Source organism: Lynx canadensis, chromosome A3 (assembly GCF_007474595.2).
Source record: "Lynx canadensis isolate LIC74 chromosome A3, mLynCan4.pri.v2, whole genome shotgun sequence".
Taxonomy (NCBI): domain Eukaryota; kingdom Metazoa; phylum Chordata; class Mammalia; order Carnivora; family Felidae; genus Lynx; species Lynx canadensis.
The window spans coordinates 130679507-130698407 of NC_044305.1; the positions used below are offsets into that span (position 1 = coordinate 130679507).

The 18901-nt window shown below is 45.9% G+C and overlaps 1 long non-coding RNA gene across 1 annotated transcript; it reads left to right on the forward strand.

Moving 5' to 3' along the window:
• Positions 1 to 16415: 16415 nt before the first annotated feature.
• On the forward strand, positions 16416 to 18012 carry LOC115509783. Its single transcript, XR_003967492.1, has 3 exons — positions 16416 to 16625; positions 16868 to 17351; positions 17890 to 18012. It is a non-coding gene; the product is annotated as an uncharacterized LOC115509783 (long non-coding RNA).
• The last annotated feature ends 889 nt before the right edge of the window (positions 18013 to 18901 follow it).

Below are 18901 nucleotides of genomic sequence, written 5' to 3' on the forward strand. Positions count from 1 at the left end.
CTGTGCCTCCCTCTCTCTCTGCCCCTCCCCTACTCATGCTCTGTCTCTCTGTGTCTCAAAAATAAATAAAAACATTTTTTAAGAAAAGATATAAAACACAGAGACATACATTTAGGCTACGAAACCCTGATTTATGGAATCAAGATCCTGGAATGTTATCATTGAAAGGGACTTTGTAGTTCAAGCATTTTTTCTTATTTAAATAGAAAAGAAAAGATATGATAGAGGATAAAAATATGGACCCAAAACATAAAATTATATTAGAACACTAAAAGAGCTGATCACTAAAAGAGCAAGATAAGAGGACATTTACAACAAAAATATATCCTTTCTAGATAAATGGACAAGTCGCAAGTTCAAACTCTCAAGAGAAAAACAAATGTAATTACTTAATCTTTGTATACCTGAACATATTAGGCATCACAAACCCCATTTTATTAGGAAGTGGAAATTTGACCTAGGTCTAATTGGTGGCTCCGCTCCCCTCTTTCTAAGTCCCAGGACACATATGCTATCCGGAGCCGTTGACAGTGCTGGGGACAGAGACGGATGGTGGGTTCCATCTTTACTCACCGCTCGTTGCCACCCTTCCACACTGGTGTGTATGGCAAGATGCTTGTCCCCCCGTGGTGGGGACCCTCAGTGACAGCTCTTGGGTCTTGTCTGAACTACCTTCAGGCCCACGGCAAACGTTCCTTCCCATGTCACTCAGGATGAGTGGATTCTGCAAAACCACCTAAGGCTTTCTGCCCCATCGCACGGTCTGATGATCTGATGGTCGGATGGTCTTTTTCACACCATCGCATTCACAGGGGAGACCAAGGGCTTGCCCACTTCCTGGCCTTGGTCTCTGACTCTCCCACCCTTCGTTCCTCAGTCTCTGTGTTAAGATACTTCATCCATTTCCCCCCGCCCCCGGGGAACCACCAGCTCCTTTGCTCTCTTCCCTGTTACCTCGCATGTGACAAGTTATGTCTGACTTATTAAATAGTATTCTGGATCTTTCCTTTTACCCCCAGATCACCCAAATCTGTCATCTGTATTCTCTGCATTCTGCTGTGACAGCACTCGCTGCCCGACAAAGGGAGGTCAATAGAGTGATAAGACATATTACTCAAGAAAACTAAGTCCACATTGATCGATAATACAGCCAACTATTTTCCCACCACGTATGACTTCTCAAAAGAAAATAATGTTTAAGACAAACTGCGTGTTGTTCAACCCTGTTGCAACTCCACGTAACCTAGTAGGTCTTAAATATTTTGTAATTACACGTCTTAATTATAAATTGCTTCCCTCAAGTGCAAATACACATTAGTACAGACACTACTGGATAATGTACATGTATTTCTCTAAAATTAGATTAAATATTGATCTCAGAACAACCCACATACACTCGAATGTAGCTAAGGCTCTATGACAAGATGGGATATTCACCTAAGCCAAATGACAGAGGGAAGACCTTTTTTTACAGGAGGATGCCCTGGTTCTTCAAAGAGCATACAGGGCTGTCCTTTACTTGGTGTAACATTTAAATTATGTGTTGAACCATGAGAATTAAGAGATTTTGAAATATTCAAATAAACGTCACTTTCATCAAGTCACAGTTACGGAGAAGTTATCCCGACAAAATCACTGTGTCCTCGCCTCTGTTCTGAGGAAATTAACTGATCTAGACCTTGTTAACATTTTTTTTCCCCACATGGTCAAACATTTCCCATGTTAAGTTGAGCACCTCCACCATATTGGAAACTGCTTTGGTCACCGAAAATGTTAAGAGGAAAAAACCACCAGTCTAGCTGGAGAGACAAACAGGGAAATCAACCATTAAAATCCAATGTAAAAGTCTATAACAGTGGTAACTCCATGATGGTGTGGATCATAATAGAGTGGCTGTGTATGCCAGCTAAAGTTGGCGAATTCTCAGAGAAAGGCTAATATTTAATGGGCCTTAAAGGATGAGTAGGAGTTTGCTAAGAATGAACAAGGGGAAATCTTCCAGCTCAGGTTTTCTTTAATCTTTTTATGACACTGAACCTCTTCGACAGTCTAGTGAAACCTATAAACTCCTTTGCAAAATAAGGACTTTTAAGCATTAAAATATGATATGATATTGAAATGCATAGAAGCAAATACCTAGACTTACAATTATAAGGTGTTTTTTATTAAAAAAAATTTTTAACGCTTATTTTTGAGACAGAGAGAGACAGAGCATGAACGGGGGAGGGTCAGAGAGAGAGAGAGAGGGAGCCACAGAACCTGAAACAGGCTCCAGGCTCCGAGCTGTTAGCACAGAGCCCTACTCGGGGCTCGAACTCACGGACCGTGAGATCATGACCTGAGCCGAAGTTGGAGGCTTAACCGACTGAGCCACCCAGGCACCCCAATTATAAGGTTTTAAAATGTTATATTAGAATACAATTTTAAAATATTCAAAAAATTGTAATATCTTGCCCCTGTCAGTGTGTTAATAGATCTTGTGAAACACAATCTCCTAGCAGGGATCTTATGACTGTCACATTTTTAAAATAGTGGCTAGGATACACAGTTATTTCAAGTTATCTACCATAGTTATGTGATGCAGAGAAAAGAAAAAATCTATGCTCAGGGCGCCTGGGTGGCTTAGTCAGTTGAGCATCAAACTCTTGATTTCTGCTCAGGTCATGATCCTAGGGGCATGAGATCGAGCCCCACATCGGCTTCGCACTGGGCATGGAAGCTGCTTGAGATTCTCTCTCTGTCCCCCTCTGTTCCTCCCCAGCTCATGTGTGCACTCACATGCTTTCTCTCTCTCTCTCTCTCTCTCTCTCTCTCTCTCTCTCTCAGAAAAAATTCTATGCCGTTACTGACAAAATCAAAGTTGTTACTAATACCATCTCTGTGATGTGTTGCAAAATGCATAATAGAAAAAATGGTAGATTTTAGTTGATGTGAGTGAAAATAAACCAGAAAGTATTCTTTTCCAAGTTCACAAGCCCTCGATCTGCAGATGCAGTGGGGATGTGGGGACCCCAGATCAAGGATCGCGGTGCTGGAAAGACTGAATGACTGGTTAAGTGCAAACATCAGGAAGCATGAGAGAACACGGCAGGACTTGGAGGAGAGAGAATCTGGCCTGATTAAAGCTCCGAGTGTGAACAAACGGATCAAGATGAAACCAGGTTATGAAGCCTTGTATGCAGATTAAATCATTTTGACGCTATCTTTTTGACATGGGAAGCCTCAAAACGATTTTAAGCAGCAGAGGCGCAATGTCATATTTGGGTCTTGGAAGTTAAACCTGATATCAAATTAGGGGATATTCTGTACAGTTCTTCGGCTTTTTTTAAAGTATACCTGTGTGAGGACACATAGCACAAATGAGGATTTATTTCATTTCCAAATGTTCTTAAATCCATTCTTTTTCTATATGTAGTAAAGAAGTCACCAGGGTCAAGATAAAATGACATCGTGGCACTGCCCTTATTGGCATTTAGCAATTCTTGGGGAAATTTAAGCAGTTTAAAAATATCTGGGGAATGTTCCCACCTGTCTGTTTCAGTATTCCGAGAATTTTCTTGAACCTCAATTGGCTTTCCCTTTAACTCTCTGCTCCTCTAACCCCCATCACGGGGGGGAAGAAAAGTATAAATGCTAAGAGCTTCCTGATCCAAAGGCACATGGTTGGCATTTAAATTTCACTGGAAAGAGCAACCTCCTCTAATATTGGTTAGGCTTTGAAAATATCTATGAATGAAGGCCCACATACCCTATACTCATATGTTTAAAAGTTATAAACCAAGCCAAACATTTGTTCAATAGAATAACCTCCAAGTCCTTACTTGACAAAATCTCAGAATGACCCAGAAGGCTATGGAGAACCATCAGTCCCCCAGCCCACCCTCCCTTTCTCTCCACCCACGAACCTTCTAACCAAATGATCTGTGTGCACTCTCTTCCAGCAGTCAAGTCTGGGTCTTTCCTCATGTCCAAGGGTATGACCACCAATGGCACAATCAGCCGGTAGCTACACAGACCAAGGAAGGATGCCTGTGCCAGTCTTGGAAAGGACAACTTAGTCTGGACAACTTGGGCAGAGAATTGCAAGATCCTAGGTCTGTTGAGAATGGGTAGAAGGTAGGGGAACAATTTCTCACCCCTCGGGGAAGATTGTGAGAACAGACTGTAAAGTGTGGAGCCCTGGACAAGAAGCCCTCTCGTCCAAGTTCAGTACTGCTTGTATGAAGGTAGGAGTTTTTCATTTTGGGCTCATTTTACGGAAAGATGGAGAAAATTGATATAACTATAGTGATTACACTGATGTAGTAACTGGTTTACATACCTAGTCACTAATTTGTTCTCATAAATGTATTGATCATCTATTATGACATATTTGTTGCAGTATATGACCTAGCAGCCCTGGAAAGGCAAAATGACTTTTCCAAGAATGCACAGCTATTCAATTCCAGATTCAAGATTCAACCAAATGGATTTAAAAAAATTTTTTTAATGTTTATTTATTTTTGAGACAGAGAGAGACACAGCATGAGCAGGGAAGGGGCAGAGAGAGAGGGAGACACAGGATGTGAAGCAGGCTCCAGGCTCTGAGCTGTCAGCACAGAGCCCGACACGGGGCTCGAACTCACGAGCCGTGAGATCATGACCTGAGCCGAAGTCGGACGCTTAACTGACTGAGCCACCCAGGCGCCCCCAACCAAATGGATTTTAAAGTCAATATCGTTGTCCCTTATCCCAAGCTTTAAGACCCCAAATGGGATACAATACTCCAAACTTTATTATTTATTTGTCGTCAGGGCCCAGACAAACTGTTTTTGTTTGTTTTATTCGAGAGACCGAAAGAGAGAGCACATGAGAGACAGAGAGAGATAGAAAGAGAATCCTAAGCAGGCTCCATGCACAGTGCAGAACCCGACAGGGGGACTCAATCCCATGACCCTGGGATCATGACCTGAGCTGAAACCAAGGATCGGACATTCAACCAGCTGAGCCACCCGGGCACCCCTACACAAACTGTTTTGAAAGTTCTTAAAGGTCAGTAAATCTTTATAACTTTCAGATAATTTGTGGATTTGCTTTCTAGGAACAGTAAAAGTCATTTGATTCCTAACAAGCTTAAGTAATATGGGAGGTCAAAGTTACTCAAACCATCTCCTTCACAGCCTGTTGTGTGACTGGCACCTTATTTTGTTACCATTTTTCATATGATTTTAATATTAGTTTGCTTCCCACCTCAGATGGGAAACCGAGTCTCAGGTATTTGCCCAGTGAAACACAATCAGGAAAGGATAGGGACCCAAATATTTCATATACCACATCCATTTTCTTTCCATTAAACCACAATGTATCCTAAGTGAAATCATTAAGCTAGCAGGCAAATGGAAAATTATTATGCTGTGGGGTTACAGTGAAGCCGTTCTCATCCACGGATACCCATGTCTAGGAGAAAGTTTCATTGGATAAGGAGTGTGAAATTAGAAAATGTCAATGAGTATTGTTTGTTTAATGAATCAATTACATTAGATCAAGGGTTACATATCAGATATTTTCTCTGGCGTCATTTTTCCACATCTCCAGAACTATTCAATTATTTAGAGATACTTTTATTCATTAAAAATACATTCCATGCATATTATGTCACAAATCAGTTGTGTGTGTGTGTGTGTGTGTGTGTGTGTGTGTGTAGCTACCTCTCCATTGAGCACTAATTCATCCTTCAAGCTTGTATCACTTATTATCACTTCCCAAACTGCCCTGATCTATCAAGTTAAAACTGATGATTCCCTCTTTGTACCTCCATTGTTTACTTCAGAAACATCAATGACAGCAATTCTAACAAATGTTTGCATTATTTATTTTGGGGATTGTCTCTCTCGCCAGACTCAGAGGTACCTAAAGACAGTAACTATGTCTTCTTACTTTGGTTTTTCTCACTATCTAGCACAGCAACAAATACAGAGAAGACACACAAGTGTTTTTTTAAATACAAATTTTAATCTAGTTGCCATTTATTTTTAAACGGCCTCATTTTGTCCGTCTTATTATTACACTTAATTATTTTTTTTTAATTCTTTTTAACATGTATTCATTTTTGAGAGACAGAGAGAGACAGAGCGCAAATGTGGAAGGGGCAGAGAGAGAGGAAGACACAGAATCTGAAGCAGGCTCCAGGCTCTGAGCCATTAGCACAGAGCCCGATGCAGGGCTCGAACCCACAAACCGCGAGATCATGACCTGAGCCGAAGCTGGACGCTTAACTGACTGAGCCACTCAGGCGCCCCCCCCCGAGTTTTTTTATTTTTTTTTAATTTTTTTTTTAATGTTTATTTATTTTTGAGAGAGACAGAGACAGAAGGCGAGTGGGTTAGGGGCAGAGAGAGAGGGAGACACAGAATTCGAAGCAGGCTTCAGGCTCCAAGCTGTCAGCACGGAGCCCGACGAGGGGCTCAAACTCACAGACTACAAGATCATGACCTGAACCCAACCAACTGAGCCACCCAGGCGCCCTTCATTACACCAAATTAAACCAGATTCAAAACAAAAGCAGTATTTGCGGAGAATATATTGTGTGCTGGGCACAATACTTTTTCCGTCTCAGCTGGTTTTAAATGGTAATTTCAGATGATTTCATCTTCTTCTGGTCAATGTCCATCTCTTGCTTTGTTGACAGGTGTGCCGATCTGTGCACACGTGTGGTGCATATGCGTGTGCTTGTGTGTGTGTATATGTGTGTGTGCATATGTGTGTGCTTGTGTGTGTGTATGTGTGTGTGTGCGTATGCGTGGGTGCATATATTTGTATGTGTGTGTAGTTTGCATGTGTGCATATGCATGCGTGCATGGGTGTGTGTGCACCGGGCACTCCTGAGGAGACGGAGAAGTTTGTGCGCTGCCGGAAGTATTCCTCCATTATTCCTCTCTGCCATGCCGCGAGCACCGGGAAAGCACGGTCAGGTGAGCCCCGCTGGGTGTCCGTGTGGCAGTGTCTGGGTGTGTGAGACCATGCTCATCTCCGTGATCAAAACTTGTTGGTGACTTTGACACACAGCTGCAGCACCGAGATTGCATTTTCCTCCTTTATCGCTATGGATAGTCTCCCTAATCTGACTGTGAAAACGTTGACTACCAACCCTTCTCTAGCCCTGTAGAACCGGGTCCTTGAGCTCAACTAAACAGACTGGATCTTTCAGGGCAGAGATTCTAGGGACTGACATGTCTACAGCATGGGAATGCTCATTTTTTAAGCCAATTTTATGTGCCAGCCCTCAGCCAAATGTAGTGGAGGGCAATAAATTCAATAAGATCCCTGCTCTCCGAAGTCTAGTTGGGGAGACAGATGCAGAGGCAGATTCTCCCCGTTCCCCTTGGTGACTGCAGTGAGGGAGCCACGGACATGGGATGAGGGACGTCAGCGCTAGCCCAGCCTACGGAGCCCTGGGAGGGGATGCCTAGGAGATGATGCCTGAGCTGAGCATTAAAAGTTAAGAAGTAGCCATCCTGGTAATTATGGGGACGAGAACGAGGTGCAGGGGATGCCCGACAGAGCAGACGTTGGGACAAAGAAAGTAACGCGAAGCTGCACGATGTGTGTCACTGCAGCGACATCTAGTTCAGTGCTGATTGTATGACGTGAACCCAACGGTCCGTGTCCTCTTTCGTAAACTCTAATAGCAAAGGGCCTCAGCAGCAGCCAGGTGCAGGCTTCTCTCCCATTTCATATTAGCTGCGTCCATGGGGTCAGCTACAGCGGCCGTATCGCCTCTAGTCTAGATTCTAAGCTAAAGAAGCAGCCCCTCTGTGCAAAATGTCATTCTCACGGGCGGCTGGGGAAGAGCGATGCTGGAACCACGCAAGTCACTGAAAGTGTCTAGCCGGGCACAAAGCATGGCTTGCTTTCTCTCCTCATCCACTGGCCAGATTGTGTCACCTGACCCAGCCTGACATGGTGAAGGAAAGGAATTCTCTTTCAAGCGGTCAACTCCTGGCCAAGGAGGGGGGTGCACAGTCCTCTTAAAGGCAGAGAATTCTGGGAAAAGAGAATACAGTAGTCGGAGTCTGGCAGATCTTCGACAGGGGAAGATGATTTTCCCCTGAGGGATGCCCCTGAAAGCAAGCGTCAGGGCATGACCCTGGGCTCCCAGGACTGGGCACTTGTCTGCTTGGGCTGTCTTAATAAAATACCACTGCCTGGGGGACTTAAGCAACAGAAACGTAAAACGACCAAACAACAACAGCCAGAAAATATATTTTCTTGCAGTTCTTAAGGCTGGAAATCCAAGGTAAAGATTCCAGCTGATCCGGCTTCTGGTGAGGAACCTCTTTCTGACTCGCACACAGCAAGTGTCCTCCAGGAGACTGTCCTCGGTGCGTGCACAAGGGACGAGCAGGAGCCAGTTCTCTGGCGTCTCTTCTCCTAAGGACACTAATCCCATCAGATCAGGGCCCCCCCCCCACCCGCCACTGCCCGATGACCTCATTCAACCCGAGTCACTTCCTTAGAGGCCCCCGTCTCCAAATAGGGCCACACTGAGGGTAAGTTCTTCAAAATATGAGTTTGAGGACATAAACATTTAGTCTATTGTAGATCCCCTCTTAAAAATCGTGCCAAGTAGCTCCAAGCTTAGGAGCCAGAAGTGAAAGTAGAGAGGCCCTTCCTCTGTGCCCCCTTGATGGCAGTGAGGACGTGGGCACAGGCTCTTGCATAACCTTTGGGTGACTTTCAGGTCAGTGTTCTTGTCTCCATCATTTGGAATTACTTGTATGTGGTCTTTTTGCAAACATAGAACCTATGCCCATATCATTCCAACGTTCTGAAACATCCACTCTATCTTTTTAAGTTAACTCATTATCACTTACCTTGCTATTTATGTTTGTGTTTTAAGTGATCTGGGGCGCCTGGGGGGGGCGTGGCTCAGTCAGTTGAGCGCCTGACTCTTGATTTCGGCTCAGGTCGTGATCTCGCAGTTCGTGTGTTCGAGCCCCGAGGCAGGCTCTGCACTGAGCGCGTAGCCTGCTTGCTATTCTCTCTCTCCTTCTCTCTCTGCTCCTCCCCGACTTGCACTCTCTCTCTCTCTCTCTCTCAAAGTAAATAAAGAAGCTTAAAAAAAAAGTGATCTATTTCATAAAACCCAATCAAATGCCCCTTCTTCCAATTTAGCTCCCCCAAGGCCCTCGTGACTGATTTCACCTTACCCTCGGCTTCCTTGTGGTCACTTTCCCAATTATTTGGCAGTTCTTTGCGTGTTTGAATTTCTTCTCTTTCTGAAAACGTTAAATGAAGTCATCTCTGTCTCCCGAACTCTTGCACAGGCTCTAACTGGGTCAGTGTAAAAAACATGCACGAATGAATAAATGGATGCAGAATCCAGAGCGTAACCCAGCTCCCTCCAAGGAAATTTGCGTGCTTCGCTTGACCATTGCTTCCTTCTCCGAAATATCCAAAACCGTGCATTAGCGGGATTTGAGGCATGACCTGGAGGAAGGGAGAAGAGAAAGGAAGAGAAACCTTCCTAAATGCGCCAGACCCCATCCGATGGCTTGGTCATTACTGTCCTGGCTTCTGTTCCTCAGAGCTTATACCCTCTGCCTGTCTCTGGGCCGTCAAAGGGCTCTTTGCAACTGGCAATCTAATTAGGCAGCCCGGAGGACCACGGAGGACCAGGGCAGGCTCACTCGAGCTCGTTAAAAGCTCCCGTCTCCTGCTTGGGAAATTGCTCTCCGTTTTACCAGCACCGTTCGCGTTTTGCGGCTCCCAGGGGGTAGAGGGCAGCGCTGGTTGAATTCCTGGCTAAGCCATTTGGCCCAGAGCCTCCATAAAACCTCGGCCCCAGCCTTCCTGACTTGGGCTTTCCTCATTAAACCTGCAGACAGGAGCCTGCTGTTTGGCCGGCAGAGGCCTAGGTGAGACAGACTGCTCTCCTCTCCCTGAGGGCCCAGGGCCGAAACAGAAGCCAGGGTGGCGGGGCGGGAGACAGTGGGGGCTGCTGCGGGGAGGGAGCGAGGTCGCGCAGAAGATAGAGACGTGCAAACCGGCCGCCCCGATTTCCGAAGACAACACGGGCCCCCTTCCTGAGAGTTGATGGTCCCCTGCTTGGAAGAGCTCACAGTAGTCATCTCCCTCCCTCCTGGAACGTGAGACTGAACCAGGTTTGCATTTTGAGGATGGTCTGTGCAGTCCCTGGAGGGCCCTCTCGCTGCCCAAGAAGGGCTGCAAGCCGGCCCGCAGGGAGAGGAAGGAACAGGTGATGTGGTCACAGCGTCCCCCCAGCATGCTTACAAGGTGCCTAGCAGCCACCAGAGTGAACTTGGACTCTCTGCTCTGTGAGTGCCCTCCAGCAGCTCTCTGCTTCTCCGGATGAAGCATCGATGCATTGGCTTAGCGTCCAAAGACACCCGAGAGCAGGTCGTGGCCTCTCCCGCCAGCCTCTGCCTTCTCTGCCCCGCTCTGGGCACAGTGCTCCCTGCCAGGCAAAGTGGGGTCTCCCCGAATCCTCGCGTTTAGGGGGCTTCATGGTGTTGGCACAGAGTGCAGAGGAATCAGGACAGGTGGAGCTCTAGATGGAGGCCAGGAGCCAGGAGCTGCGGCCAAGGGCTGGGAAGCTAAATCGTCCCAGAGATGGGGGCAGGGAGCAGAGAATAGTCTGTCGACTCTATCACCCGTTCCAAACCATCCAATGGGCGTGCTTTTCGCAGGGGAAGCGTTTGGGAGAAAGAAAAGGGTGAATTTCTCATCCGATACAGGGAGCTGTGGAAGGAGCCACAATAGGAGACCGTAAAATAATCCTTGGCTCGACTTGAGAGGAATGAGATCAGAACACGAAGGGGCCAGGAGGAGCGCCAGGTCTTCCCCGCCGACTCCCAACCGTCTTTCGGCTTCCACTGCGTAAGGGATGGGGCGAGTCCTAGTTCCTTGAAACCCTAAGAGCAGGGAGGCTCTACTGAGGCACCGGCCCCAGCCACACAGCCCTCCCCCTGGAAAGCCAGAAGGAGAGGGTCTCCCGAGTTGCCCCTTATCCCTTGCAAGCGGCAAGGGCGCTGGCCACAACACGGTGCCGTTCGGTGGGCACCACCTTCAGCATATGGAGCACTTAATGGGGTCTAGCGAGAGTTTATGAGTTTTGCACCCCGGACGTGCCTGGCATCCAACACAGCTCCCCCTTTGTGCATGAGGCCACCTCAGGCAAGTTCCTTAGCCTCACCGGATTGCACTTCTTCAAATGTAAACTGAGGCAGGGATCCCCCCTTGACGGTGGCTGAAGGATCCCAGATTACCCTCATGAAGTGATTTGCACAATGCCTGGGGCACGGCGGGTGCTACATTGTCGGCAGCTGGAGGTATGTTCGTGGGTGCAGAAATTCAGGAAGGAAGTAATAAGTAGGTTACTCCCTGGCATGTCTTCCAGCTCTCATGCTCTGGAATCTGTATCGTGACAGAGACCTTGGAGTATTTAAATCAGGGTCTCCAAAAGGTGCCTGAGTGCTTCCCGGAACCCAAGACCTAGGCTGGAGGGGAGCTAAAACGACTTCTGCGTCTCTAATTCGAGTTGCCGTGACTGATGACCTATTCCCCACCCCTGGAGGCTGTGTTCGCTTCTGGCACTCCAGATGAAACCATGAGGTGTTTGGGATGAATGTATTTAAAGGTTCCCTAGGGGCGCCTGGGTGGTGCAGTCGGTTAAGCGTCCGACTTCAGCCAGGTCACGATCTCGCGGTCCGTGAGTTCGAGCCCCGCGTAGGGCTCTGGGCTGATGGCTCAGAGCCTGGAGCCTGTTTCCGATTCTGTGTCTCCCTCTCTCTCTGCCCCTCCCCCGTTCATGCTCTGTCTCTCTCTGTCCCAAAAATAAATAAACATTGAAAAAAAAATTAAAAAAAAAATAAAATAAAAAATAAAAAATAAAGGTTCCCTAAACGACAGGTAGCTTTCCGAAAGCCATTCCGAAAGGGCGGAAGTGCCCAAGAACCCCGGCTCTGTCCCTCAATTACCGTTTTTCCACATCTACTTAAGTATATTTGAGACACAGCTAATTTTACTGCCTACACCTGTCACAGGCTAGCATTTAAAATCACAGAAAGGTGACCAAGCGGCGTTGTGTCCGACTCTATAAATAACAACAGCTACCACTGACCGAGTACTCCTGTATCCCTTTGTCTAGTGTTGTCTACGTAGGGGCTCCAATTCTCATACTAGCCTTGTTAGGTAAGTCTAAGAGCTCAGAGGGGTTACGTAATTTCCGAGCATGATTCAGCGAGTGCCTTTTAGGGTCACAGTTCAAATCTACTCCATTCTGCCTTCGAAGCCCACGTGTTTTCTACTATTCTGCACAATCCCTCAAAGGCACTGAGACAATGCAAACAAGGTGAATACATAGGATACACCTGGTAACTTGGAGTTGTAACTTCAGCTCTGAAACTTACTTGGGAGGCAGTGAATGGAGCCACCATATTTGACATGGCCAGTGGTTCCCACATGAAGCTGGGCATCGAAATTTTGTCCTGTCATCATTCGTTTCTTTTGTGCACATCGAGCTCCACCTCAGCCGTACCGAATCAGAATCTCCAGAAGTGAGTCTCGAAATCCATATTTTGATGTCACTCCCAATGCGGTTCTCTGATATAACCAACCCAAGGAAAGACACAGGAAGCCACCGGTGGGTGAAAAAAGTGTACTGTATCTTTAAGATCTGGTCACTCTGTTCTTCTCCCATATTTATGATTCGTTTGTTTTCACTTTAAATGCATGTCTTAATTACGGGGAAGTCAAAGCAAAACCGAAACCAAAAATGGCTCCTTAGTTCTCCTCTAAGGTTATATATATGTGCATAGGTAAGAATATATATTTATGACACAGAAATTTCGAAAGGAAGAGTAAAAGCCCCCCATACCCATGCTTTCCCTCTCTTCAAAGATTACTACCATTGAAAAATTATCTACATTCCTGTTATACACACTGTTCTACATCTTGCCATTTGTGGAGATCTGTTGGTATGATCACACTAAGAGGTTTTTGTTTTTGTTTTTGTTTTTGTTTTGAGAGAGAGAAGGAGAGAGTTCACGCACACATGGCATGCACACATGCATTATCTGGGGAGGGGCAGAAGAAGAGAGAGAATCTCAAGCAGGCTCCACACTCAACACAAAGCCCGACTCCGGACTCGATCTCATGACTCTGAGATCATGACCTGAGCCGAAATCAAGAGTCAGTTTGTCATCTGACTGGGCCACCCAGGCACCCCAAGATTTCCTGTTTTTACAATTTTTTAAAGTAGTCTCTACACCCAATGTGGGGCTCGAACCTACAACCCTGAAATCAAGAGTCGCATCCTCTACCGACTGAGCCAGCCAGGCACCCCAAAGGTTCTTTTTTTTTTTGTAAAGTTTCCATAGTTTTCCGGAATGCGCCATAACTCATTTAAGCGGTCCCATATTGATCAATGCCTTATTTTATTTCAGGTTCTGTTTGTTTGCTGTTTACTTTTGAGAACAACGTTGCAACGCCTGTTCTTCTCCAGGGGATCCTGGGACACACGTGCAAGTGTTGATGTGAGGTAACTTTCCTAAATAGTGGCATTGCCATACCGAAAGCGAGCGCATTTTCAATGTTAATACATGTTATCAAATCATCATTCCGCCAAACACAAGACGGTTTATATTTTATGTGATCACCAGCCTTGCCATCCTCAAATGTAATGGAGACAAAGGATGAGACAATAAGGAAGCAGGTCCCCAAGGTAAATGGGGGAACGGACGCCTGACGCCAGTCTACGACCAGTATCCCGCCATGAGCTCGCTGAACTCGTGCAGTAAAACATTGAAAACACACATGCAGCGGAATATACACATGTACACGCAACGCACACGTATCCACATGTATATCTCTGCGTGTAGACACACATTGATACATGCTCCGAATACCACTGGAAACAAATACATCCCGCATGCGAATTGTGAACTTTCTTAAGGGACAAAGAATTGGTTGCTTGGAGAAAAGCATGCACGAAAGATTCCTTTTCACTCTTTCTTCTTTCGTTCTGTTGGAATGCTGTACACTCAGGCATTAGCTAGTCACCAAGTAAGTAAAATGAAAAGAATCTCAGAGAACAACCCTACGGGCGCACCTAGCCTATGATTCAGCAATTTCTGCTCTCGAAAAATATTTTACAGCTAAGCTCAACCAGCGTAGGTACAGAATGAAGTATATTTAGAATTATTCCCTGAAGCATTGCTTATAATGATGAGAGATTAGAAATAGCCAAACGTACGTGGATATGGACCCGTAGAAGCAATATTCCACACATTGAAATGCTCAGCATCCGCAGCAAAGAATGAATAATTTCATTGTATATCGATACGGACATTTCTCAGAGCTATGCTATCAAATGAAAAGGTTGACTGCAGGAAAATGTATGTGATGGCTACCATGTGTATAGAAAAGTAGCCCCAAATCCCGGCCACGTGCATGCATGTATGACAAATACAGCATACAGGTAAATATGTCATATATAGGATGCAAATATGACATATATCATATTCTACACACCAACAAGCAAACACATATTTAAAAAAAATTTTTTAAGTTTACTTAGTTTTGAGAGAGAGAGAGAGAGTGCTAGTGGCCGGAGGGGGGGGAGCGGGGGCAGAGAGAGAGAGAGGAGAGAGAGACACAGAATACAAAGCAGGTTCCAGGCTCTGAGCTGTCAGCATAGAGCCCTACACGGGCTCACGAGCCATGAGATCATGACCTGAGCCGAAGCCAGACACTTAACCAAATGAGCCCCCCAAGCGCCCCCCCACACACATGTATACACACATATGTACAAGCATATCCTTGTACTAGAATCAAGCACCTCTGCAAAGACACCCAAGTGGAGATACCAGCAGATGCCTCTAAAAATTGGGTGACAGGTGAGAAAGGATGAGGAGTCTTTGACTCTGTTGTCTTGTGTTCCTTCAGAACCCAAAATATAAATGAATAAATTAAAATTAGGGACGAACGTGTACGGGCCAAACATCCAACTCTTAGAACGCCACAGTCATTTCCTAATAATGTCATCTCAATGACAAGAGTGTTTCTTGGTGGTCATTTTTGCAAAACGGACAAGTGAGAGAAGGGCACCCTCGAAGGGGAAGACAGGATCCCACGGGGGAGCGAAGTCCTCCACCTGAGCTGGGGCTTCAGCAGGAGTCTGCATGGACGTCCAACTAGATATCTGCCCAAGGTGACTTTGTTGAATGACGTTTCCCTTCTGTCACCTCTACATTTGATATTTGCCATCGCACATTCGTGAAGAGGAGTGGCCGCTTGGCGCTCCTCCGAGAGTGAAAGAGTCATGAAATGTCCCAGGGTTCTAGAGCAAAACTATTTGCAGGTGGCTTTGGAGACAGAGATTGGCACCCTCTCGAATGGTGTGTTTCTTTTAATCTCCCTTCATCTACTGGTGCTTGTGTGAACTGGAGTGCCTATCCTAAATGAAATGGTATCCCCCACCATTTATGTAAACGATTCAAATAACATTTTAATGCATATATATATATATATATATATATACACACACACATATACATATGCATATATATACATACATAGATATATACACTCTTGGAAACACACAGCATCTCAACTTCTCAGGGCAGTAAGCACACAAAGACGTAAATAACTCAGAAAGAGCTGCTGCTGAGTGAGGTCGTGAGAGGAGGGAAACCTCTCTTAATGCCTGGGCTCTTGTGCACAGATCTCATATATTTATGTGTGCTATTCATAGGCCTTTTCTACTTCCTTCAGATTCTTGGCCATGTGCCAGAGAGTTAAATTGATCTTCAGTTAAGAGATTTTTCACACATTTGTATAACTCCAGGTCTTAGACACCAAATTCAAACACGCTTATACTTTCAATGTAGCAGCTTAAATTTAACACAGTAAACATTTTATTAGATTTATTTTTTTTTTTCCTCTCTCTCTGCGTTACTTCTCCCCTTCTGTGTTAGTCTACTCCGGCTGCTCTAACAAGATACCGTAGAGTGGGTGGCTGAAACAACACACATTTCTTTCTCACAGTTCTGGAGGAGAGGAAGTCCAAGATCAAGGTGCTGGCAGATCTGGTTCCCGGTGCGAGCCCTCTTCCTGCTTGCAGACATCTGCCTCGACTCTAGCCTCACGGGGCGGGGGGAGGGGACATAAACAAGCCCTGGTCACTGTTCCTCTTCTTAGAAGGACACCGAGCCCATCGTGGGGGGGTCCTACCCTCATGACTCATCTAAACCGAATTACCTTCCAAAGGCCTCGCCTCCAAATGCCTTCAAAATGGCGCTTAGGGCTTTGGCACGTGGATTTGGGGATGACAGACGTTGAGTTCATAGCATCTTCCTTTCACTCAGTCTCCTTCCTTCCCTCGATAAATATTTATGTTTTTGTTTTCCATGTTTTCAGGGTCTTCATCTCGGCCCTGGAATTATGGATCATGTCAGGACACAGAGAGAACCTGCCCTCAAGGAGCCCACAGCCCAGCGAGAAAGACAAGACCACGAACTCTGAGGCGGTGAAGCAGTTGCTGTGGTGTCAGAAGGCCGTGACGAGGACGATTGGCTCCGTGTAAACAGTCAGAAGGAAAGTGGTTCGGGAGCTTGGAAGTGCAGGTGGGATTCCAGACGTCCGGGGGGGGGAAGAGAGGCCTTCTGGGCATCAAGCAAATGCACAGAGACGTGAACTCGCGGGCTTGGTAAATCCACGGGACGGAGCACAGTAGGGCGCTTTGGTGGGAGACAGAAAGCAGGGGAAGGGGGAGCAGGAGGTAAAATGGAAATAACGGGCTGGGACCGGTTTGTCAATAGGTGCATATTTTACACAAGAAAATGTACCAATCCCTTGTACTTTTTAGATGAAGGTCGTGGGCAGTGCGTGGTGAAAAGTCCTGTTTGGAAACCCAAGAAGATCTGAGGCTACTGAGTTCTTACCAGTCAACGGCGAAGACAGCTTTTACCTCCACTCCCAGATTATCTTTCCCCCAAGACGTGCCCCCCCCACCCCCCGCCCCGGGTGCCTGTCCAGAAGCAGATAGCACCTCGGGCAATCTCTTCTCCCTGCACACAGGGACTTTGCTCTCTAGTCTTATCACTCAGACCTCCATCAGCTGTCCCGTCAGCCCACCATGCAAGCTCCACTCTCCCCTCAGCTGAAGACAGAACTTTCTCTTCCTTGGTTTTCAGAGTGGGGGGCATCCTGTCACTTCTAAGAGCAGAAAGGCCTAGAACTTAAGGGCTACATGGAAACGCCTCACGGTGGAGCTTCTGGACGTTGGTCAGAAACCGTGCTCCTACTTTCCCGTTGTGTTTTCCCTTTAATGTCTTACGAAATGAAATCAGGTAATGATTATTCTTGCTAGAAATTGAAAATACTGATACACATTCTCAGGAACACAAGCCAGAGTATCACTGCGCCCTCAAACACTCTCCCCTCCTCAACGTAGAGATTTCGAAGTAACAACAACAAAAACCCATGTTGAGCTCTATTTTCCATGGTTTCTAATACGTATGCCGAGTATATGCATAGTCACATATATTTTCATACAGTGTCCGTTCTTCTAGGAATCTGCGTTGAGAAAGGAATCGCAAGGCAATCAAGCCAGGAGTGCTTCACTGTCCCCAAAGTCAGGAACACTAAAAAGCAGCCCACATTTCTGTCTATTGAGGAGTAGTTGGATTGATTATCGTAGAACCACTCAGAATTACCACTTGCGGGAATGATGGCCACATAACTTTAAATGAAAAAGTGAGAAACAGTAGCGTACCGAATACGGTCGCGTAAGCATCGACGAAATGGTAGAGAGGAAGGCTTCAGAATGTTAGCAGTAGCTACAGCTCAGTGGGATGTGATGCATGACTCTTATTTTCTCTTTTACAGGAAGAGGAGACATCAGGTCAGCAGCAGGAAAGACGGGCCAGTTGGGTGCCAGGCAGGACATGGTTAGGCCATGGCTCCGCCTTAAAACTGAATAGTAAAAGGACGCCTGGGTGGCTCAGTCGGTTGAGCCTCTGACTTCGGGTCAGGTCATGATCTCACGGTTCATGAGTTTGAGCCCCGCGTTGGGCTCTGTGCTGACAGCTCAGAGCCTGGAGCCTGCTTTGGATTCTATGTCTCCTTCTCTGTGCCCCTCCCCTGCTTGTGCTCTGTCTCAAAAATAAATAAAGGTTAAAAAGTTTTAAAAAACCCTGAATAGTAAAGACATAAGGACATGTGTCTGATGGGGCCCAGGCCAAAGGGCCCAGGGGCAGGTGTGACGGCTGGCAACAGGGAAGGAGGGCGCACGGTTATTCCAGGTACCAACAAAACAGGGGACACATAAACAGACCGACGTTCCTAAAGGCTTAAAATGACTCGAGGCAAACAAAGACAATCAGTGATGCTAGAAGATTCAGGGTCTGGGATCCCAGTTCTAGACACAGTTGCTTCGTGGATTCCACCAAAGGCTTTCATCCCTAGTGTTTTTTTTCCAATTTTGGGAAAGACTCCGTTCCTGCAGTTACATCCTGTTAGGCCCTCCTGGAACAGTGATATTCTTTCATGAAAAAAAGTTCTGACTTCACAGTGGTTACCATAGGAGGAAGGACTAGAAAAACCATTTTTAAAGTGATTTTTGCACGTTCTTTGGAAACTTTGCTTTGTTTAAAGAACTATCTAGGATGAAACTAATGGAGATTTCAGGTTTTGCTTTTATGAGCTGAGAACAGGGCTTTGCTGAAAAAAATTAAGGACAATTCTGGTGTGAATCCTATGTTTGTTGTTTTAAAAGCTCTGTGCTAATACCAAAAGAATGTATTTCTGGTGGGAAGTGATATATTTCCATGGCTTCAGGGAACTTGACTTCTGTCCTAAAAATATATTTCCTTAGATATTATAAACAAAACACCTTAAA